We start from the raw sequence: 21371 nt of genomic DNA on the forward strand, positions 1-21371 counted from the left end.
AAACCCACCTTTCCTTCCTCGTACCTCCACTAGACCTACCCGTTCATCACTCCAAGCAACCCTTATTCCTCCTCCCATAAAATCCACAAGACTTATTTCCACCACCAATAGAGCCCTTTCCCTTGCAGGCCCCTCCCTTTGGAATTCAATGCCTCTTCACCTACGCACAGAAACCTCCCCCCCCACTTTCAAAAAGAATCTCAAAACCTGGCTCTTCCTCCAAGCATACCCCCATTCCTTTTCACCACCTACTAACACTCTCACCCAACCCTCATCTCTCACCAATACCCCCCTAAAATCCTTTAATCCCCTCCAGGATCCACACCCTACACTTAACCCCCTTTCCCTCTAAGAACTTCAAACACTTCATTCAACCCTTACTTTAAAATAATGTGTCTGTTTTTATCTGCACTTATATAACTCCATATATAACCAGTGTACATACCATCTGCTCCTCAAATCCATGTATATATCTTATCCTTATGTATCTGTTCTCTCCCTCCCCCACCCCCCCTTGTTGTATCTATCCCTCCTTCCCCAAGTTATTTAGTTATCTGCTTTGTTACTGTGTTACATATTGTTCTTTGTAAAGGCCTCGCCTATATATTCCTTGTTATAAGTTACTTGTAAACAGGCACGATGTGCAAACGGTTGCCGGTATATAAAATAAAATAAATAAATAAAATAAAAATAGTTTACGGTAAGCAAACTTGCTTTTCTGTGCAGGGGGTGAATTCTGCACAAATTCTGTGCTCCGCAGTAGCAAGAATTCCTCCAGGACTAATAAGCACAGTGCACATCTCTTTACTTACCCTTAGGAAACCTGGTTTAGGATATGGACAACTTACAATAAAAATTCTGTAAAGTTAGGAACTTTATAAAACTGAGACTTTGGTGCATAAATCTGTTCTCTTCTCTTTTGTGCTTGGTGTTCTTGCTATGCTGGTTTACGGTTTTTTGGGGGGGGGGGGGTTTATTGCTTTCTCTATATATGGAAGAAAATCAAAATGTAATTTTTATTCATCATGTCACCACTAGTCATCTATAATAAACAGTTTCACTTTTGGAGTATCTGTGCAATGAACCTAGAACAATTCTTTGTGGGGCTGTGCAGTATTAAAGGACAGATTGACTACTAGTAAATTTAGTGGTGAGAATGTGTGCAAATGAGTGATACACTCCTTTAATGATTTTACTTGCTGTATAGTTTCAAAACTGGGTTCCTGGGTGTTTTTTTTTTTTTTTTTTTTCAGCCTGGCAGTTTTCCTCTTGTTCTACTTAAATTGGAATAACAGCTGGGATCTAGCACTATGACTTATTTGCAGCTAGCCATTGATCTTCCACTACTGTTGTTTTTTTCCCAGCTTGCTTAGCTCGGTTGTCTGTGTGGGTTCTTGGCTAGGGACTATGCACCAGGTCTTCTTCCAGAACCCTACAGTCTGCTCTGAATCTGGCGTCGCCATTGTGCAATGACTGTGACACTCTCCCTCCAGAAGTTATGAATTCACTGCAGCATCTGAGAAATAGAAACTATTGTAGCCAAGCATTCATTTGTCTATTCCTCTAATTTTATCTTGATCCGAAAACCTTCCAGTTTTCTTCACAAGAAGCTATCGGTGGACTGCTTAGGATCCTTTGAGCAATCAGTCATGTATTAGTGTTTTCCACCATATGAGGAGACATAGCTCTGCAGTTTTTCTCTTCCATGGTACTTGGCAATGTCTGTCATTGCTATTTGCAAAAATGTATCAAGAGCAATAGATACAATTATCTTCTGATCATTATCCTCTCTGAGGATCCAAAAGGTTTGATGCCAGATCAATTGAACCAGAACAAAATTCAGATTTTAGTAAAAATCTGTTTTACTACTACTTTTTAAAATAAAAGTGAAGAAGTCAAAAGTACAAATAGATTTGTATTCATTTGTCTACATATCTCTGGATTATTTGAAAGGCTTGAGTTTTCTTAAAGTTCTTGATTAGAAACTGAGAACACATTAAGAAAGGTGGAAAAAAGGCAAAACGATTACTGGCATGGTTAAAAGGGGAGGTGAAAGAAGCTATTTTAGCCAAAAGATCTTCATTCAAAAATTGGAAGAAGGATCCAACAGAAGAAAATAGGATAAAGCATAAACATTGGCAAGTTAAATGTAAGACATTGATAAGACAGGCTAAGAGAGAATTTGAAAAAATGTTGGCTGTAGAGGCAAAAACTCACGGTAAAAACTTTTTAAAATATATCCGAAGCAGAAAGCCTGTGAGGGAGTCAGTTGGACCGTTGGATGATCGAGGGGTTAAAGGGGCACTTAGAGAAGATAAGGCCATCGCGGAAAGATTAAATGATTTCTTTGCTTCGGTGTTTACTAAAGAGGATGTTGGGGAGGTACCCGTAATGGAGAAGGTTTTCATGGGTAATGATTCAGATGGACTGAATCAAATCATGGTGAACCTAGAAGATGGTGGTAGACCTGATTGACAAACTGAAGAGTAGTAAATCACCTGGACCGGATGGTATACACCCCAGAGTTCTGAAGGAACTAAAAAATGAAATTTCAGACCTATTAGTAAAAATTTGTAACTTATCATTAAAATCATCCATTGTACCTGAAGACTGGAGGATAGCAAATGTAACCCCAATATTTAAAAAGGGCTCCAGGGGCGATCCGGGAAACTACAGACCGGTTATCCTGACTTCAGTGCCAGGAAAAATAGTGGAAAGTGTACTAAACATCAAAATCACAGAACATATAGAAAGAAATGGTTTAATGGAACAAAGTCAGCATGACTTTACCCAGGGCAAGTCTTGCCTCACAAATCTGCTTCACTTTTTTGAAGGAGTTAATAAACATGTGGATAAAGGTGAACCGGTAGATATAGTATACTTGGATTTTCAGAAGGCGTTTGACAAAGTTCCTCATGAGAGGCTTCTAGGAAAAGTAAAAAGTCATGGGATAGGTGGCGATGTCCTTTCGTGGATTGCAAACTGGCTAAAAGACAAGAAACAGAGAGTAGGATTAAATGGGCAATTTTCTCAGTGGAAGGGAGTGGACAATGGAGTGCCTCAGGGATCTGTATTGGGACCCTTACTGTTCAATATATTTATAAATGATCTGGAAAGAAATACGATGAGTGAGATAATCAAATTTGCATAACTACTACCCTGCACTAACGCATAACCCCCCCCTCCCTATCCTCCCATTTCCCTGTCCCCCATTCTACTCGTAACCAAGTCATATTGTACATATTGTATATAGGCTATATGCCACATCTCTATACCCACTTTTTAATTTTATTCATCTGTTACAATGTTTCATATGTTAATTGTTTAATCAACTGTTATCTTGTTACAATGTAAAATAGGGCAGTTCCCGCTCTATTCAACCTGTTATCTGGAAACCGATGTGATATCTCGATCGAATGTCGGTATACAAAAGAAATAAGTAAATAAAATAAATGACACAAAATTGTTCAGAGTAGTTAAATCACAAGCAGATTGTGATAAATTGCAGGAAGACATTGGGCATCCAAATGGCAGATGAAATTTAATGTGGATAAGTGCAAGGTTATGCATATAGGGAAAAATAACCCATGCTATAATTACACAATGTTGGGTTCCATATTAGGTGCTACAACCCAAGAAAGAGATCTAGGTGTCATAGTGGATAACACATTGAAATCGTCAGTACAGTGTGTTGCGGCAGTCAAAAAAGCAAACAGAATGTTGGGAATTATTAGAAAGGGAATGGTGAATAAAACGGAAAATGTCATAATGCCTCTGTATCGCTCCATGGTGAGACCGCACCTTGAATACTGTATACAATTCTGGTCGCCGCATCTCAAAAAAGATATAATTGCAATGGAGAAGGTACAGAAAAGGGCTACCAAAATGATAAGGGGAATGGAACAACTCCCCTATGAGGAAAGACTAAAGAGGTTAGGACTTTTCAGCTTGGAGAAGAGACGACTGAGGGGGGATATGATAGAGGTGTTTAAAATCATGAGAGGTCTAGAATGGGTAGATGTGAATGTTGTTTAGTCTTTCGGATAGTAGAAAGACTAGGGGGCACTCCATGAAGTTAGCATGGGGCACATTTAAAACTAATCGGAGAAAGTTCTTTTTTACTCAACGCACAATTAAACTCTGGAATTTGTTGCCAGAGAATGTGGTTAGTGCAGTTAGTATAGCTGTGTTTAAAAAAGAATTGGATAAGTTCTTGGAGGAGAAGTCCATTACCTGCTATTAAGTTCACTTAGAGAATAGCCACTGCCATTAGCAATGGTTACATGGAATAGACTTAGTTTTTGGGTACTTGCCAGGTTCTTATGGCCTGGATTGGCCACTGTTGGAAACAGGATGCTGGGCTTGATGGACCCTTGGTCTGACCCAGTATGGCATTTTCTTATGTTCTTATGTTCTTAACATGATAAAGACCATATGGCCCATTCATTCCACCCATGATCACCAACTGCACAGCTATAGTCTTGCCTTCTGAGATGCTTTCTTGAATTCTTACACTGTCCTTACCACCATCTCCACTGTGAGGTTGTTCCATGTCTCCACCACCCTTTTCGTATAGAAATATCTTTTTATTCTATAGATTATTCCTGAGCCTATCCCTTTCCACTCTCATTTCATGCTAAAGATTCATTTCTGTTGAACTAGGGTTACTTCCTGTGCATTTATTCCTTGGAGATATTTGTCTCTTATCATATCTCCCCTTTCCCTAATATTCATAAATGATCTGAAAAAGGGAACAACAAATGAGGTGACTAAATTTGCCAATGACTCACAAAATTATTCAAAGTTGTTAAAACAGCAGCAGATTGTGAAGAACTGCAGAAACGTCTTGCAAGACTAAGACTAGGCATCTAAATGATGGATAAAATGTAATGTTGAAAATTGCAGTGTGATGCGCATAAGAAAAATAATTCCAACTACAGGTATGCAATGCTGAGTTCCATATTAGGAGTCATCACCCAGGAAAAGAACCTTGGACTCTTTGTGGACAGTGCATCGAAATCCTCTGCTCAATGTGTGGTTACAGTAAAAAAAAAAAAAAAAAATCATATGTTTGGAATGATCCAAAACGGAATGGAGAGTAAAATGGAGAATGTTAAGTATTAGGGATGTAAAATAAGAGGATATCATAAAGCCTCTTTCAATCCATGGTGTGACTGCAACTTGCATATTATCTGCAGTTTTGATCATCAAATCTCAAAGGTATAATAGAACTAGGAAAGGCACAGAGAAGGGCAACAAATGATAAAGGAAGTCATGTAATTTGTTAATCCCAAACTGACGTGTGTCTCAGATCTGGGTGCCAACCCCCGAAAATCATCCTAAAATTGCTAACCCTTGCAGAAGATATCATAGAAACATAGAAATGATGGCAGAAGACCAAATGGCCCATCCAGTCTGCCCAACAAGCTTCGCACTTTTTTTTTTCTCATACTTATCTGTTTCTCTTGGCTCTTAGTAACCTTTTGGTTCTATTTCCCTTCCACCCCCACCATTAATGTAGAGAGCAGTGTTGGAACTGCATCTAAGTGAAATATCTAGCTTAATTAGCTAGGGGTAGTAACCTTAGCAATAAGCAAGCTACACCCATGCTTATTTGTTTACCCAGACTATGTAATTCAGTCCTTGTTGATGTCTGTATATAGATCCACTTTTCTTCATTCCCCCTGCCGTTGAAGCAGAGTTGTGCTGGATATGCGTGAAGTCTCGGGCTTATTTGGTTTGGGGTAGTAACCACCGTAACTAGCAAGCTACTCCCCACTTTTTTGTGAATGCAAATCCTTTTTTCCACATTTCCTCTTGCCGTTGAAGCTTAGAGCAATGTTGGACACTTAGAGCAATGTTGGAGTCGCATTAACCATGTGTATGTTTATTGAATAAGGGTATTATCTCCAGGTAGTAGCCGTCATTCCGATGAGCCACCATCACACATTGTCTTCTGTCCGTCAACCAGTTTGCAATCCAGGCCACCACCTCGGCACTCACTCCTAAGCTTCTCATTTTATTCACCAGTCTCCTATGCAGGACCGTATCAAAAGCTTTGCTGAAATCCAAATAGATGACATAGAGTGCTCTTCCTTGATCCAATTCCTTGGTTACCCAGTCAGTCAGTCAGGTTTGTCTGATAGGATCTTTCTCTGGTGAATCCATGCTGCCTCTGGTCCAGCAATTCTCCCAACTGTAGATAGTTCACTATTCTCTCTTTCTTTCAACAGTGACTCCATTACTTTTCCCACCACCGAAGTGAGACTAACTGGTCTGTAGTTACCAGCCTCTTCTCTGTTCCCACTCTTGTGAAGCGGGACCACCACCGCTCTTCTCCAATCATTTGGCACCACTCCCGTTTCTAGGGATCTTTTGAACAAGTCACACAGCGGACCCGCAAGCACATCTCTGAGCTCCCTCAGTATCCTGGGATGAACTTCATCAGGCCCCATGGCTTTGTCCACTTTCAGTTTCCCCAGCTTTTCCCATACATTCTCTACTGTAAATGGAGTTACATTTACTCCACTCCCCTCCAGTTTCTTAACTAGTGACGGTCCTTCTCCAGGGTCCTCTTTAGTGAACACAGAACTGAAGTATTCATTTAATATTTCTGCCATTTCTTCATCTCTCCACACATTGATCCTTTCTACCTTTCAGTCTCACTATACCACTTTGAACTTTCCTCTTTTCACTGATATATCTGAAAAATGTTTTGTCACCTCTCTTTACGTCCTTGGCAATCCTCTCTTCCACTTGACAGTTTGCTGTCTTGATTAATTTCTTCGTCTCCCTCAGTTCTACCAGATATTCTTCTTTGTGCTCTTCCCTTTGGGATCTTTTATATTTCTTGAACGCTGTTCTTTTGGCCTTTATTTTGTCAGCCACCTCCTTTGAGAACCAGATAAGTTTCATTTTTCTTTTGCTGCTCTTTACTTTTCTAACATAGATTAGTAGCCTTGGTAACTGCTCCTTTTAGATTGGTCCTTGTTGATCCACATCTCTCTCGTTCTCCCAGCCTTTTAGTTCTTCTTCCAGGTACTTCCCCATTTCATCAAAGTCCGTGTTTTTGAACTGCAAAACTCAGGTCTTTGTGCTTCTTTTCCGTATCCTTTTTGTGATATTAAACCATACCGTTTTATCACTGCTGCTGAGGTGGGAGCCCACCTGGACATCAGAGACATTATCTCCATTTAGTGAGCACTAAGTCGAGTATAGCTCCTTCTCTCATGGGTTCCATTACCATTTGTTTGAACAGAGCTACTTGCAGGGCATCCACTATTTCTCTACTATTATTAGATTCTGCAGATGAGATTATCCAGTCTACATCTGGCATATTAAAGTCAGAAAAAGATTTGGTGTGCAGAGTATATTTGATTGATAAATACACGAATAAATCAAGTAGTATGCCCTTAAAAGTCGGGAAAAGAGACAAGGAGAAATTGCGGGTGACTGTGTATTAAAAATATCCGCAATCAAAAATACACCCGGACCATCATGTACAAATGACACAATAGCCAAGCTAACAGCAGCAGTAGTCGCTGCTCTGGAGGTTAAATTTAACTTGCTATCTGAACAAATAGCAGATGTTAAAAATGCCTTCTCTGAATTTGGGCCCTGACTAGATAACACTGAAGAGAAACTTTCTATACTGTAAGATTTGAGTTAGCATTTTCAGGAAAGATGGCATCCCTGGAAAAATAGGTTATAATACAAGAGGATAAAATTGACCTGGAAAATTGGACAAGAAAAAGTAATATGAGATTACAAGAAAGTATAAAGTTGAAATTTAGCAAGCTTTTGGAATCATGGCTGCTAGAGGCTTTAAACCTGACAGAGCTGCTAGGAAGGTTGGAGTTAGAGAGCACATGGTCTGGGTAACAGAAAAGAAGCCTGTCCTCATAGCTATTGCTAAAATTTTGAGCTTTGCCCATAAATAGTTAGTTGAACTTAGTTATGCAACATAGGGTGCATTATCAAGAGCAACCAGTACAATTATTTCAAGATTACTCTTCTAAAGTATCAGCAAGAAGAAAATAATTCAATCCTATGTGTGCTGCCCTACTACAAAGGCAAATAAAACTTATACTGCAGTTTTCTGTGCATTTACGTATTTGACATGCAGGAACAGAATAAGTATTTGCCAAAGTAGGTGTGACCACAAAGTTTGACTTCCTCCCTTTTATTACTATATTGGATTCTGCTTAATTTAAAGCAGTAATGTTTGAATTCAACAGGGAATAAGACTTATCTGAGTGAAAGTTAGTTATCTTGCAATGATTAAAGTTTGTTCAAAATAAAATGGCAAATGATTAAAGGCACTAAGGAATATTTGCAGCTCTGTCAAACCTGTTTTTTGTTTGAGTTCCCAAGAGGGGTTGATAGATTTCAGATGGGCAAAGTAGGATTACACACCAGATTCAAGTGAATATTAACTATAGCAACCATAATACATTATGGGAGGGGAATATCTATGTATTTATTTTATTTAAATGTTTTGTATACCATCATTCCTTGTGAAGTTCACAAGATCATAATGGTTTACATAAAAATATTCATAGCTAAAAATAATATACAAGGTAATTGCATATATATAATAAAGGATTATTAACATAATTATAACAATTTATAAATATAAATAATACAGCATTGGAAATATTTTAACACTGTTCTATAAACAATTGGAATGCATGGCAGCAGGAATACAAAGAGATGCCCAAAGTGATTGGGTATTTTTCATCATAACTTAGATTAGACAAGAACATAAATGCCATACTGGGTCAGACCAAGGTTCCATCAAGCCCAGTAACCTGTTTCCAACAGTGGCCAATCCAAGTCACATGTACCCAGACATTAGAGAGATCACAAGCTACTGTTGCTTATTAATTACCATAATAGCAGTTTATGGATTTAACTTCTAGGAACTTATCCAAACCTTTTTTAAACCCAGTAACACTAACTGCGGAAACCACATCCTCCTGGCAATGAATTCCAGAGTTTAACTATGTGCTGAGTGAAAACATTTGTTTGATTTGTTTTAAATGAGCTACTTGCTAACTTCATGGAGTGCCCCCCTGGTCCTTCTATTATCTGAGAGAGTAAATAGCCGATTTACATTAACTTGTTCAAGTCCTTTCATGATTTTGTAGACTTATATCATATCCTCCCTGAGTCGTCTCTTCTCCAAAATGAACAGCCCTAACTTCTTTAGTCTTTCCTCATAGCATAATCATTCCATGCCCCATATCATTTGGTCGCCCTTTTCTGCACTTTCTTCAGTGCAGCTATATCTTTGTGAGATGCGGTGACTAGAATTGCACACAGTACTCAAAGTGCTGTCTCATCATGGAGCAATACAGAGGCATTATGACATCCTCCATTTTATTTGCCATTCCCTTCCTAATAATTCCTAACATTCTGTTGCTTTTTTAATCGCCACAGCAAACTGGGCTGATGATTTCAATGTTTTATCCACTGTGATGCCTAGATCTTTCCTGGGTGGTAACTCCTAAGACAGAACCTAACATTGTGTAACTATAGCAAGGGTTAATTTTTCCCTATATGCATCACTTTCACTTGTCCACGTTAAACATCATCTGCCGTTTGAAGCCCAATCTTCCAGTCTCACAAGGTCCTCCTGCAATTCATCCCAATCTGCTTGAGACTTAACTATTCTGCATAACTTTGTGTCGTCGTCAAATTTGATCACCTGACTCATTGTACCGCTTTCCAGATCATTTATAAATATATTAAAAAGCACCGGTCCAAGTACAGATCCTTGAGACACTCCACTGTTTACCTTTTTCCACTGTGAAAACTGACCATTTAATCCTACTGTTTCCTTTCTTTTAACCAACTTCCAATCCACAAAAGGACATCTCCTATCCCATGACTTTTTAGTTTCTTAAAGCCTCCTCATGTGGGACTTTGTCGAATGCCTTCTGGAAATCCAGATATACCACATCTACTTGTTCACCTTTGTTCACGTTTATTCACCCCTTCAAAAAGTGTAAGAGATTTGTGAGGCAAGACTTCCCTTGGCTAAATCCATGTTGACTGTGTCCCATCAAACCATGTCTATCTAAAATTTTTGTGATTTTTATTCCTTATAACAGTTCCCACGACTTTTCCTGGCACTGAAGACAGGCTCACCAGTCTATAGTTTCCCGGATCACTTCTGGATCCCTTTTTAAAGATAGGGGTTACATTGGCCATCTTCCAATCTTCAGGTATATCAGATGATTTTAATGATAAGTTACAAATTTTTACTAATAGTTCTGAAATTTCATTTTTTAGTTCTTTCAGAGCCCTGGGGTGTATACCATCCGATTCAGGTAATTTACTACTCTTCAGTTTGCCAATCAGGCCTACCACATCTTCCAGGTTCACTGTGATTTGGTTCAATTGATCAGAATCATCCATGAAAACCTTCTCCGGAACGGGTATCTCTCCAACATCCTTTTCAGCAAACACTGAAGCAAAGAAATTGTTTAATCTTTCCATGATGGCCTTATCTTCTCTAAGTGCCCCTTTAACTCCTTGATCATCCAACTGTCCAACCAACTCCCTTGCAGGCTTCCTGCTTTGGATATATTTTAAAAGGTTTTGTGAGTTTTTGCCTCTGGCCAACTTCTCTTCAAATTTTCTCTTAGCCTGTCTCATCAATTTCTTACATTTAACTTGCCATGCTTATGCTTATCCCATTTTCTTCTGAAGGATCCTTCTCCAATTGTTGAAGATCTTTTGGCTAAAATAGCCTCTTTCACCTCACCTTTTAACCTTGCTGGTAATCGTTTTGCCTTCCTTCCATCTTTCTTAATATATGGAATTCATCTGATCTGTGCTGCTAGGATGTTTTGGTTTTTTTTTAACAATGTCCATACCTGTTGCACACTTTTTTACCTTTGTAGCTGCACCTTTCAGTTTATTTTCTATTTTCTCGTTTTATCAAAGTTTCGCTTTTGAAAGTTTAGTGCTAGAGCTGTAGATTTACATACTGTCCCTCTTCCAGTCATTAATTCAAATTTGATCATATTATGATTACTATTGCCAAGCGGCCCTACCGCTGTTATCTCTCTCACCAAATCCTGTGCTGAACTAAGACTTAGATATAAAAATGTTTTCTCTCTCCCTCATCTGTCCCTTAACATATTGCTCCATAAAACTCTTTATTCCATGCAGGAACTTTCTCTCTAGCATGCCCTGCTATTTCACTTACCCAGTCGTTATTGGCGTAATTGAAATCTCCCATTATTACTACACTTCCGGTTTGGGTTAGCTTCCCTAATTTCTCTTAGTGTTTCACTACTATGACGAGAGATTCAAGTGTCATGTTTCATTTTTATTAGCTGAAATCTTATAATAAATAGTAACTGGTGGGAAAACGTAGTTCTTTGCATTTGAAAAAACATTGGGGAAACCTTCCAGTGCTAGAATGAAGCTACTACCAGGTTTGTCTCATTAGTGCATTACTAAGTTATCATTCTCACCTAAGGAAACCAATACAATTTGTGTTTATTATCCAAATTTGAAAACTCAATGAAGTTAATCTTCTACCAATTTGGTTTTAAGAGTATTGTGTAGCAAGATCTAACTAAAATCTGTACATGAAAAGCATTGATTAAGAAAAAAAATGGGTGTGACCTGGGGATGGTACCTATAGAAACATATGTCAAACAGCAAAGGAATGCAAAGAATTTTAAGCTCCAAACATTGGGATTAATACAAGAAAACGATTTGGTTTATTTAACACGGCAATTCCATTGCTCAAATACCAAACTGAATTAGTTCTCTTTAGGGTCCCCCGACATGGACCCCGTGTTTCGCCCGAAGGCTGCGTCAGGAGGGGCAAGTTAAATTCTTAAGAAACTGAAACGTAAAAACAAAAAAATTACACATTTATAAAAAAAAATTGGACCGAAGAGGCAGGGTACACAGTGTAAACATTTGCACGGATAAAGCATACCTTTATCGTACCTCTGACAAGGCAAGGAGAGCGGGAAGGATTGACAGAACTCTGCATTTAAAGCAGACAGTTTGGCGTGAGATTTGCACCAATCAGAGAGAAGTAAACCTTTACCAGTCGAAAGACTGACAATTAATACAGTAATGAAAACGTAGGCAGTATTGATACAGGAGAGACAGTGTACCTTTAACTGCATAGTGTTGTTCTACAGCTGACAAGGGAAGGAATGACAGAACTCAGCATTTAAAGCAGACAGTTTTGGCGTGAGAAAAAATGTACCAATCAGAGAAGAGTAAAACCTAACCATCAGAAAACTGACAATACAGTATGAAACACAACAGTATCGATACAAGAGAGACATATGTGACTAGTTATATGAAATGATTCCACTCTTTTCATTATTTAATCCCTTAGGATGGAGACAATTAATTTAAAAATCCACTTGCTCTTTTCAAATCAACATCTAAGAAAATTGCCACCCCGGGGAGGTGGAAGTAACATGTCAATGATGAAAAAATGTTAAATCATTTTCTGAATGCCCTGCCAATTGCCAATGTGTGACCAAGGCGGCCGTTTTCACTGCCAGTGCGAATATTAGAACAATGTTCTACAGTTCTTGTTCTGACTTGTCTGGTAGTTTTTGCCCAGATACAGTTTAGAAATTACGGTTACCTTATTTACAATGTAATTCAATGCTATATATGTAAACCGTTGTGACCTACCTCCTGAAAAGACTGTGTATAAAAAAGCATAAATATAATAGTGTCTGCCAGGAAACAATCCTACTTATGAACTTAAATGGAAAAATACTATTATCCTGGTGTCAACAGATTTCCTGTGACTAGTTTGCATGCAAACCAAAAGAGCTACTTAAATACTTATTCTCTTAGGCCGATGCAATAAAACGTGCGGGAGAGTGGGGGCTCCGAGTTGAGCGCCCGCTCTCCCGACGCATGCCCAGGCACCTCTCCTGGGTGCACGATTTTGTATCCAAATTAGGCCCCGCACTAATGAGGTGCTAGGGACACTAGTGCATCCCTAGCACCTACTTATTAGCAGACGTGGCGGCTGTCAGTGGGTTCAACAACTGACGCTTACTTTTACCGGTGTCTGTTTTCGAACCCGCTGATAGCCACCAGTTTGAAAAATGGACGCCAGCAAAATTGAGCATCGGTTTTCGAACCCACAGACCAGCGGGGCAGTTGATTTATTAATATTTTTGGTGTCTCCAACTTAATCACTATGATATTAAGTTGAAGGGTGTACAGAAAAGCAGTTGGCCACACGTTTTCCATGCGCTATTACCCCTTACGGTATAAGGGGTAATAATAGCGCATCTAAAACGCGCAGCCAAACGGGGGCTAAATGGTGTGCTCAGCCGAGCGCACCATTCTGTTTCGGCCTGTTTGTTCCTTAGGTCTCAGTACCTATATTAGTGAGAAAATATCAATGCCATAGCTTACTATTTTCAGATTGAGGGTAGACTTCATCTGTTGGTATCCAAGTTCATGTAAAAGTCTTATGGCATACTAAACCTCAGTTGTGAAACCATCTGCTCCATGGGACCTGAATTGAGGTTCTGGCACAACTAATGAAGCCACTAATCAAGCTACTGGAGTCTGTTTCTCTCGAATTTCTCAGATGGAAGGTATTATTTATAGTTGCAATCATATCAGCCAGAAGAATCTGTGAGCTCCAGACTTTAGTTTGTTACTCTCCTTTTATACAAATCTTTCACAATAGGATGTTGCTCCGCATACATCCAAACTTTTTTTTTTTAATTTATTTTTACCAAAGGTGGTATCTGGTTTTCATAGTAATCAAGCCATCATATCAGGTACATTCTTCCCAAGGGTCACATGCACTTCAAGGTGAAAAAGCCTTTCATTCATTAGACCAAGGTTCCCAAACTTTTTCGGGCATATAGACATCTTTTTTTCAACCTCCAAAAATGTCACTGACCTCCCCCCCCCCCCCCCCCTCCACCCACTCGCATACATCTCTTTAATTATAAGCAGTTAAATGCCATATAGAAAACGAATATATGTAATAGCAAATATGCACTCCAGAATCATTTCTAATGTATACAATTTATTAAGAAAAAAATCTGATATAAATTGTTCTCCCTCCTGTCCTCCTTCCTTCCATTTTCAGACCCTTCCAAAGTACTCTATTGCTCTTTCTTTCTTGCAGCCCCTTCTCTGATTCTGTCCCTCCCTCTTCCTCTTGTGACTCTCCTGAGTGTTCTGCCTCCTGCTCTGTCCCCTCACCAAATGCTTTCCTTCCTGATCTGCTTGCCTGCACCCATGGCCCCTTTCTGTCCTTTCCTTCCTCTGTGACCTTTTGGTCTCTCTCCTCCTCCACCCCCCCCCCCCCCCCCCCCCCCCCCGGTCTCTGAAATGCTTTTCCTCCTGTGCGCCACCTTCCTTCCTACTTTCTGTCCATGGCCCCTTTTTGAGTGCTGCACTTCCCTCCCATGGCTGATTCCAAAGTGCCTTCTCCTGAGTGCCTTGCCTCCTGTCCTCTTGCCCTTGCATGTAAACTTCATACCTCTCCTTTACTACTTGGTCAAATGCCAAATGACAATCAAGAATTGATCATATAGGGACTTTGAACTGAAAATAATGTATATAGTCGTGATTTGTTCCTTGATTAAATCTCAGCTAAGTGTGAGCATTTGCAATTTCACAATGCAGGGCCAGAGCTACATACTGTTTTATTTATTTTTTTTGTTTTATTGCAGCACACTTTTTGAAAGGGTGAAGATATGTTGAACTGGTTATCAAAAAAGCCCAGGTTTGAGGAAGGTATCAACACCAGGAAAAAGTCAATGGCTTTAATGTAAGCTTTGACAAAACCAATGTGTTTTATTCTGGCTTTCATATAATCAAAAACAGTTTAATACAATTTATAAGAATATTGTAAATACGGCACGAAACTAATAGCACATATTGAAATTAGATAGCAGGTAATGTCTGGGGCGAGTGTCAGAGAAAAGTATACAATTTTTCAGCCATGAAATCTGACACTTGTGTTTCCAACTGAAGTGTTTCAACCACCTTGGTTTTTTTAGACATGTTTACTTTCATATATTAATTATTGTTTCAGTCGTTGTGGTCTATCTCTTCATAATCATATTTTTGCCACACTGTGGCAGTGAAATTGTACCATTTTGTAAGGAAATACATTGAAGTAGGAAACCAAAATGAGAATCATGTTCAAAAGTATCTCAAATGATTTTTATTTATTTTTTTTAATATACACAGAACAGCGATTCTCACTCAGTTGTGTTGCCAAGCCACTGACAGTGTGTGTCGCATACTAACCGGTCTCTCCTTGCTTTTCTCTCCCCTTCTTCTATCGAGTGAGAGGCAGACATTCTTCCACTGTTGCCGTTGCTGCCCAGACTATCAAAATGTTCAAACCTGGCCAGACAGGAATGGCAGCAGTGTTTCGTTGAAGCTGCAACTGCACTATGGCCTTTTCTTCATCCTGCCCCCATGGCTCGGAAAAGGAGTGATGATGTGTAGCGGGGCACATGGGAAGAAAGCAAATTTGCTTGCCGTAAACAGTATTTCCATAGATAGCATGGCTGATTCATCCTGCTATCTTGGAGCTGTCTGTCAGGCCCGGGAAGGCAAAGCTTCTCAAAGCGTTCTACAGAGCTTTGCTCTGTGCGGCTGCGCATGACCTCCCGCACAGGAAAAGCAGACTCTCCTCAGTCTGTGATATAGAAGTAGATGAACGTACCATAAGTACGAGGTTGGCTGTCCAGGGAGGTGGGTGGGTACGCATGGCTGATTCATCCTGCTATCTACGGAAACACCGTTTACACAAGCAAACTTGCTTTTCCTGTCGACAGCAGGGCTGAATCAGCCATGCTGTCTTGGGAGTCTCAAACAGAAGGTTATGCCTGGTACTGCTATTCCATTTCCAAAGGGTGTGATCTTGGTATGTGGACAGCCAACTCTGATTGTTCTTGGAATCAGGTCATTGAGCACTGCCTTGCCCACCTTTGCATCCTCTGCGGTTTGCTGGTCAAGGCAATAATGGGATGTGAAGGTATGAAGAGATGACCAGGTGGCCATCTTGCATATATCGATGGGCAGAACCTGATGTAGATGGGCAATAGACGTAGATAATGCCCTCACCTGATGGGCATGTGGTTGTGAAGAAAGGTGAAGTCCTCTTTTATAACAAAACTTTATGAACTGTACAATCCAGCTGGATATAGTCCTCTTTGCTACTGGCAACCCTGAAAGTTTGGGTTAAAGGTGAGAAAAGTTGCGATGGTCTGGTGTTTGTACTGGTTCTGTTTTTATAATAGGCCATGGCCTGTTTACAATCCAAAGTGTGTAATAACTTCTCCCAGTCATTATGATAGGTTTTGGAAAGAACATGGGTAATTCGATCGATTGAATAGAAAGCAGAAGCCACTTTCGGTAGGAGGGACTGATGTGTGCGGAGAACTACTTTGTCATGGTAGAACTGTAGGTAAGGGCTGTAATGCACTAAGAGGCTTGAATTTCACTTTCACGTTGTGCTGAAGTGACTGCTATTTAAAAAGACTACTTTCCACGTAAGGTACTTTGTGTGCCGTGTCCATAGGCTCAAAGAGGTAACATAAGCTCTTCTAACACTGTGTTCAAATCCCACAGTATGGGAGGTTTGAGACTGGGGGCTTTTGAAATGGATTGACCATTATGTTGCGTATGCAAAACAGCAATGGCACTTAAGTGAACTCTTATTGATGCTGTCGCAAGGCCTGCTGCATGCAGCGTGTGGCAGGTACTACCTCCAATAAGTGCTTCTGGTGGACAATTACGTGGGTCGAAGTTGTGTGATGAACACCAAGCAGCATATCTCTTCCATTGGAAATGGTAGTTACGTGTGTGGAAGGTTTCCTGGCCACCAGTATGACTTCTTGGACTGAAGAAGACGCCCATATTTCTTAGTGACGCTCAATTCTCCACGCTGTCAAGGTGTAATGACCTGTGCATCGGTGTAGTAGAGTTCCTTGGTCTTGTGATAGGAGATCGCTGCAGTCTTCCAGTGGAATTGGATCGTGTACCAAGGCTGTCTGGGCCATGCTGGAGCTATTAAGATCAGGTTCGCTCTGTCTTGTATGCACTTCTGAATTGTTCGAGTGAGAAGAGGAATTGGTGGGAAAGCATATAGTAGTTTCCCCGTCCAAGGAAGTAGGAAGGCATCTTACGCTATCCTGTATGGGCTGGGCATTAGTGAGCAGAAGTGGAACACCCTTCTGTTGCAGTGTGTGGCAAACAGGTCTATGGCTGGAGTGCCCCAATATTTAGAAATCTTGTCTGCGATCTGTTTGATGTATGACCACTCATGGGGATGAAATACACGACTTAAAGCAGTCTGCCCGAAAATTGGCCACACCCGGCAGATATGTGGCTTGCAGGTGAATGGAATGTTGTGCTGCCCATTCTAGAATGAGGATTGTTTCCTTGCAAAGGGTCCATGAACCTGACCCTCCTTGCTTGTTTATGTAAAACATGGCTACTTGATTGTCCGTGTATACCATGACTAGTCTGCCCTGCAAGTGGAGGCAGAATGTTTGTAAAGCATTTCAAATTACCCTGAGTTTTACTAGGTTTATCTGGTATGAGCTTTCCTTCTTGGACCATAACCCTTGCATCTCAAGATGATTCAGGTGAGCTTCCCAACCCTTGTGGGAAGCATCCGTTGTCAATACCGCGTTGTGCGACAGGGTTCTGAAAAGTGCTCCCTTGGTAAGTGTGTTCTGAATTTAGCCACCAGTCTATATCTATAATCAATTCCTGAGTTAAGGAAATGCTCATTGATAAAGGTTGGTGGTGCTAATGACCAATTGCCTCTTTAATCCCCATTGTATTCTGTGAATATGCAGTCGAGTATTTTGGACTGTGTATTTAGCCACTGACATATGTCCTATGTCAATATTTGTCGAGCGAGTTGGTTTTCACTGTATGTTTGGTGCGTAGTAGATACGCAGGGTGAAAGCTCTGTCCCATGGTAGGAAGGCTCTGATTTGGTATGTAACTAGATGTGCTCCAATGAATTGAAGGGACTGCATTGGGGTGAGGTTGGATTTCTTGAAATTGACCATGAGGTCCAATTCCTGAATACAATGTTATTGTCTGACACTTCTGAGAACGAAGTGTGTCTGGATCTGATGCAACTATGAGCCAATCGTCCAGATATGGAAACATTTGGATTTTTGTTTCCTTAGGTGGGCCACCACCACTGCCATGCATTTTGTGAAAACTCTGGGTGTGGCAGCTAGACCGAACAGCAAAACCTTGTACTGGTAGTGTTGACCCTTGAACTGGAAGCATAGGTATCACTATGAAGTGGGATGTATTGTATGTGTGTATAGGCATCCTTTAGATCTAGTGAACACATCCAATTGTTGGGTTGTAGTAGAGGAAGAAATGAATTTCAAAGATACCATCTTGAATTTTTCTTTCACTAAATGCTTGTTGAGTTCGCGCAAATCCAAGATGGTATATAGACCTTCCATCTTCTTGGGAATGAGGAAATATGGGGAATAGAAACCTGTGTCCCATAATGATTTGAGAATCCTCTGTATTGCATGTTGCTTGAGTAGTTGAGTGATCTCTTGCTCTAACTGCCGGTGGATTGCCCTGCCCTTTCTGGCACAAGATAGGAAGGGTAGGGGTGGATTGGAGGAAAAATGAAGATGGTATCCTTGATGCACTATATCCAGAACCCAGTTGTCTGTTTGTGATCTGTGCCCATGCATGGCCAAAGGATTGAATCCTGCCTGCTATGGTGGTAGGAGATGGTATGTGGGTCCCCATAGCACTCAAAAAGATGACTGAGTCTTTGGACGTAGTCGCAGCAGATTGTCCTGCGAATGTTGGGTCCTGGGTCTTCCTCGTCTTGGTGTTAGTGTTCGTGGTAGTTGTAGGTGGACCCTTGGGCCGGTGGCAGATGACCACGCCCCCGGGGGAAGATCCCGGAGAGGGACCACTGGTTAGGCTCAGAGTATGGAGACAGACACACACTAGTTATTTTATTAAATAGTATATTGTACCACCAGAGTTGGCAGTAGTGAGCTGGTAGTGCCCGGCTGGGCTGTAGTACCTCAGATACTGGAACAGCGATCCCGGATAACTGAGCTGTAGAGAAACTGAAAATAGTGAGTAGGCAGGGTATGCAGAGTTCTGGAACAGAACGTTGATGGTAACACTCACACAATAGTCTCTTAGAAGCAGCCCAGGAGCTGGAATGAAGTAGGCCCTCAAGGAGCGAGTACCTGGTTCCAGGGAAAGCTCTGAGAGAAATGGTAACTCATTAGTGTTGTAGGCAGCAATGACTTCCTGCAGAAGTGGTATTCAGGAACAAGTCAGGGAATGAGGCCCCCGAAGAGCGGGTACCCCTGGTAAGTCAGAGGAGGCAGAGTAGCTAGGAGAGTAACCCCGTCCTCGCTAACTCAATGTTGGTGATTTCAGAGACCTTAAATATCCAGTGAAGATGACGTCACCTCAGGGGGACGCCCTGAGGTTCGCCGCCATTGCTGGTACTTGAGTTGGGGGCCGTGCCATGCCGCGCGCACGCCCTTAGGCTGCTGGGAAACATGGCGGATTGCAGCGTCTAGCCAGTCCGGGACGCTGGAGGGGAATGGCATGATGACACCCGCGGCAGCCAAACTTCCAACAGGCAAAGAAGGAGTCTCCAAAGAGGTAAGGTAGGCATAGTGGAGACTCGGGCAGTGACTATCTCAACACTTGGTGGTAGTTGTGTGGTGGTTGGTAGGAGGACATCCTGTATGGCGGGTATGGCCAGAATTCTCATCTCTGAAAAGGCTGTCTACGCGCTTGCGTATAATGTCTAGGAAAGGATGAAAAAAAGCTGGTGGATCTACAAAGGACTGTACTGCCACAGACTGTTCTCTTAACTGGGATACTGTCTCCTGTAGACGAGTTCCGAATAAATTGTCTCCACGACATGGAAGGTTTGCCAGTTTGTCATGGACGTCCTCCCATATGGCACTTGCCCCAAGTCATGCAATTCTATGGAGTCTATCGCAGATGCCAAATTCCTGGAAGCAGTCCTCGAAAGACTCATATATCGTACGTAAAAGGTGGTGCAAGCCTTCCTCCATGATCTGAATTGGCGGAGGAAATCCTGAGGCTGACTCTGAATCTGGGAGTAATGTCTTACCTCATGGAGACAAATCATACAAATATTGGATGATATAGAATTGGTGTTGTCCAATTAGAGTACCGAGCATTGATGATTGGTAAGACTTCTTTGCAAAATCGTCTAAATCCTTGTGGTCCTTTCCTGGAGGAGCATTGGCATGCATCCTTGTCGTCTTAGTCCTTTGCATCGCAGACTCTACAACCATTGATAGATGTGGTAACTGTGGAGATGTAAAAAATTGAGACTGGTTCATTTTATACTTAAGGTCAATTTTTCTAGATACCAGTCCAATGTTGAAGGGTGTTTCTCAGGATTTTTCCCAACAATGCATCAAGCACCTTGTGCGATGGGAGGCTAGTTGGTTCAGTAGGCACATCGAAAATTTTTAAAAGGCCTAGGGTCAGGAATCTTTTGTACTTCCAGATGTAGAGCCAAACCCACCTTATCAATAAATCTTGGGTAGGTCAGGTCTTCTGGTGGTGAGCATGGTTCCTGAGGTTCCTCCGCAAGGTCTGATGGGTATCCCGTGGAGGAGGTAGGAGAGGATGGAATTGAGATTGGTTGTTGCGGCATTATAGGAGGGCTTGATTGTCTCGGTTGCTCCAGTTCTGGCAAGGCTGGTCCAGGAGACAGAGGCAAAGGTGTGTTAGGTCTCATGGACTATGAGATGGAAGTTGAGATAGCTGATATGAAGCCTGTATGGATATGAAAAGTCCCGTCAGCACTTTTGAAATCTGTGCTATTGCCTGTTGAGCTTTATCTAGTATTTGTGGAGCCTGTCCACTAGGTGTTGGTAAATGTGGATGGGGAGCCAGTTGAACATCTGGATCTGGTAGCTGCGGACGTATTTCATATTCCAACTTCTGTTTTTTTTTCCATACGGGTCACTCCTTGTGACGTGAATGTGTCACTGATGAAATGCCGGATAAGACTTGAAGAGAAGAAGATGAATAATGGGATGAGTGGGGTGAAGTTGCATCCCCTCATCTCCCAAAGTAATGGGCAACTCTTGTGTCGTAGCATGAGTCACTGTGGACCGAACGGTGAATGTGTTTTGACAAATCATTCTTTGTCTGAGCCCTTTCAGCGCTCGTTCTCACAGTTCTTGATGGAGCTTTAGTAGCGCTTGGATGCTTATGAGCTTTTAGTGGTGTATGCCTCTATCTTATAGCTTCCTGTGTCGAAATGCTTTCCTTGATGCTCTTGCATCGAGCTATGAGCAGTCTTTTTA

At 41.2% G+C, this 21371-nt stretch overlaps 1 protein-coding gene across 2 annotated transcripts in view; it reads left to right on the forward strand.

Annotated features, from left to right (window-relative positions):
* Positions 1-21371, forward strand: part of C1GALT1 (core 1 synthase, glycoprotein-N-acetylgalactosamine 3-beta-galactosyltransferase 1) — a 157963-nt gene that overhangs the window by 26171 nt on the left and 110421 nt on the right. For both annotated transcript variants that reach the window (XM_029588940.1, XM_029588941.1), the window contains exon 2: positions 14709-14806. The gene's annotated coding sequence lies outside the window, so the exon portion shown is untranslated. The remainder of the gene's footprint in view (positions 1-14708; positions 14807-21371) is intronic.

This window comes from Rhinatrema bivittatum, chromosome 2, assembly GCF_901001135.1.
Source record: "Rhinatrema bivittatum chromosome 2, aRhiBiv1.1, whole genome shotgun sequence".
NCBI lineage: Eukaryota > Metazoa > Chordata > Amphibia > Gymnophiona > Rhinatrematidae > Rhinatrema > Rhinatrema bivittatum.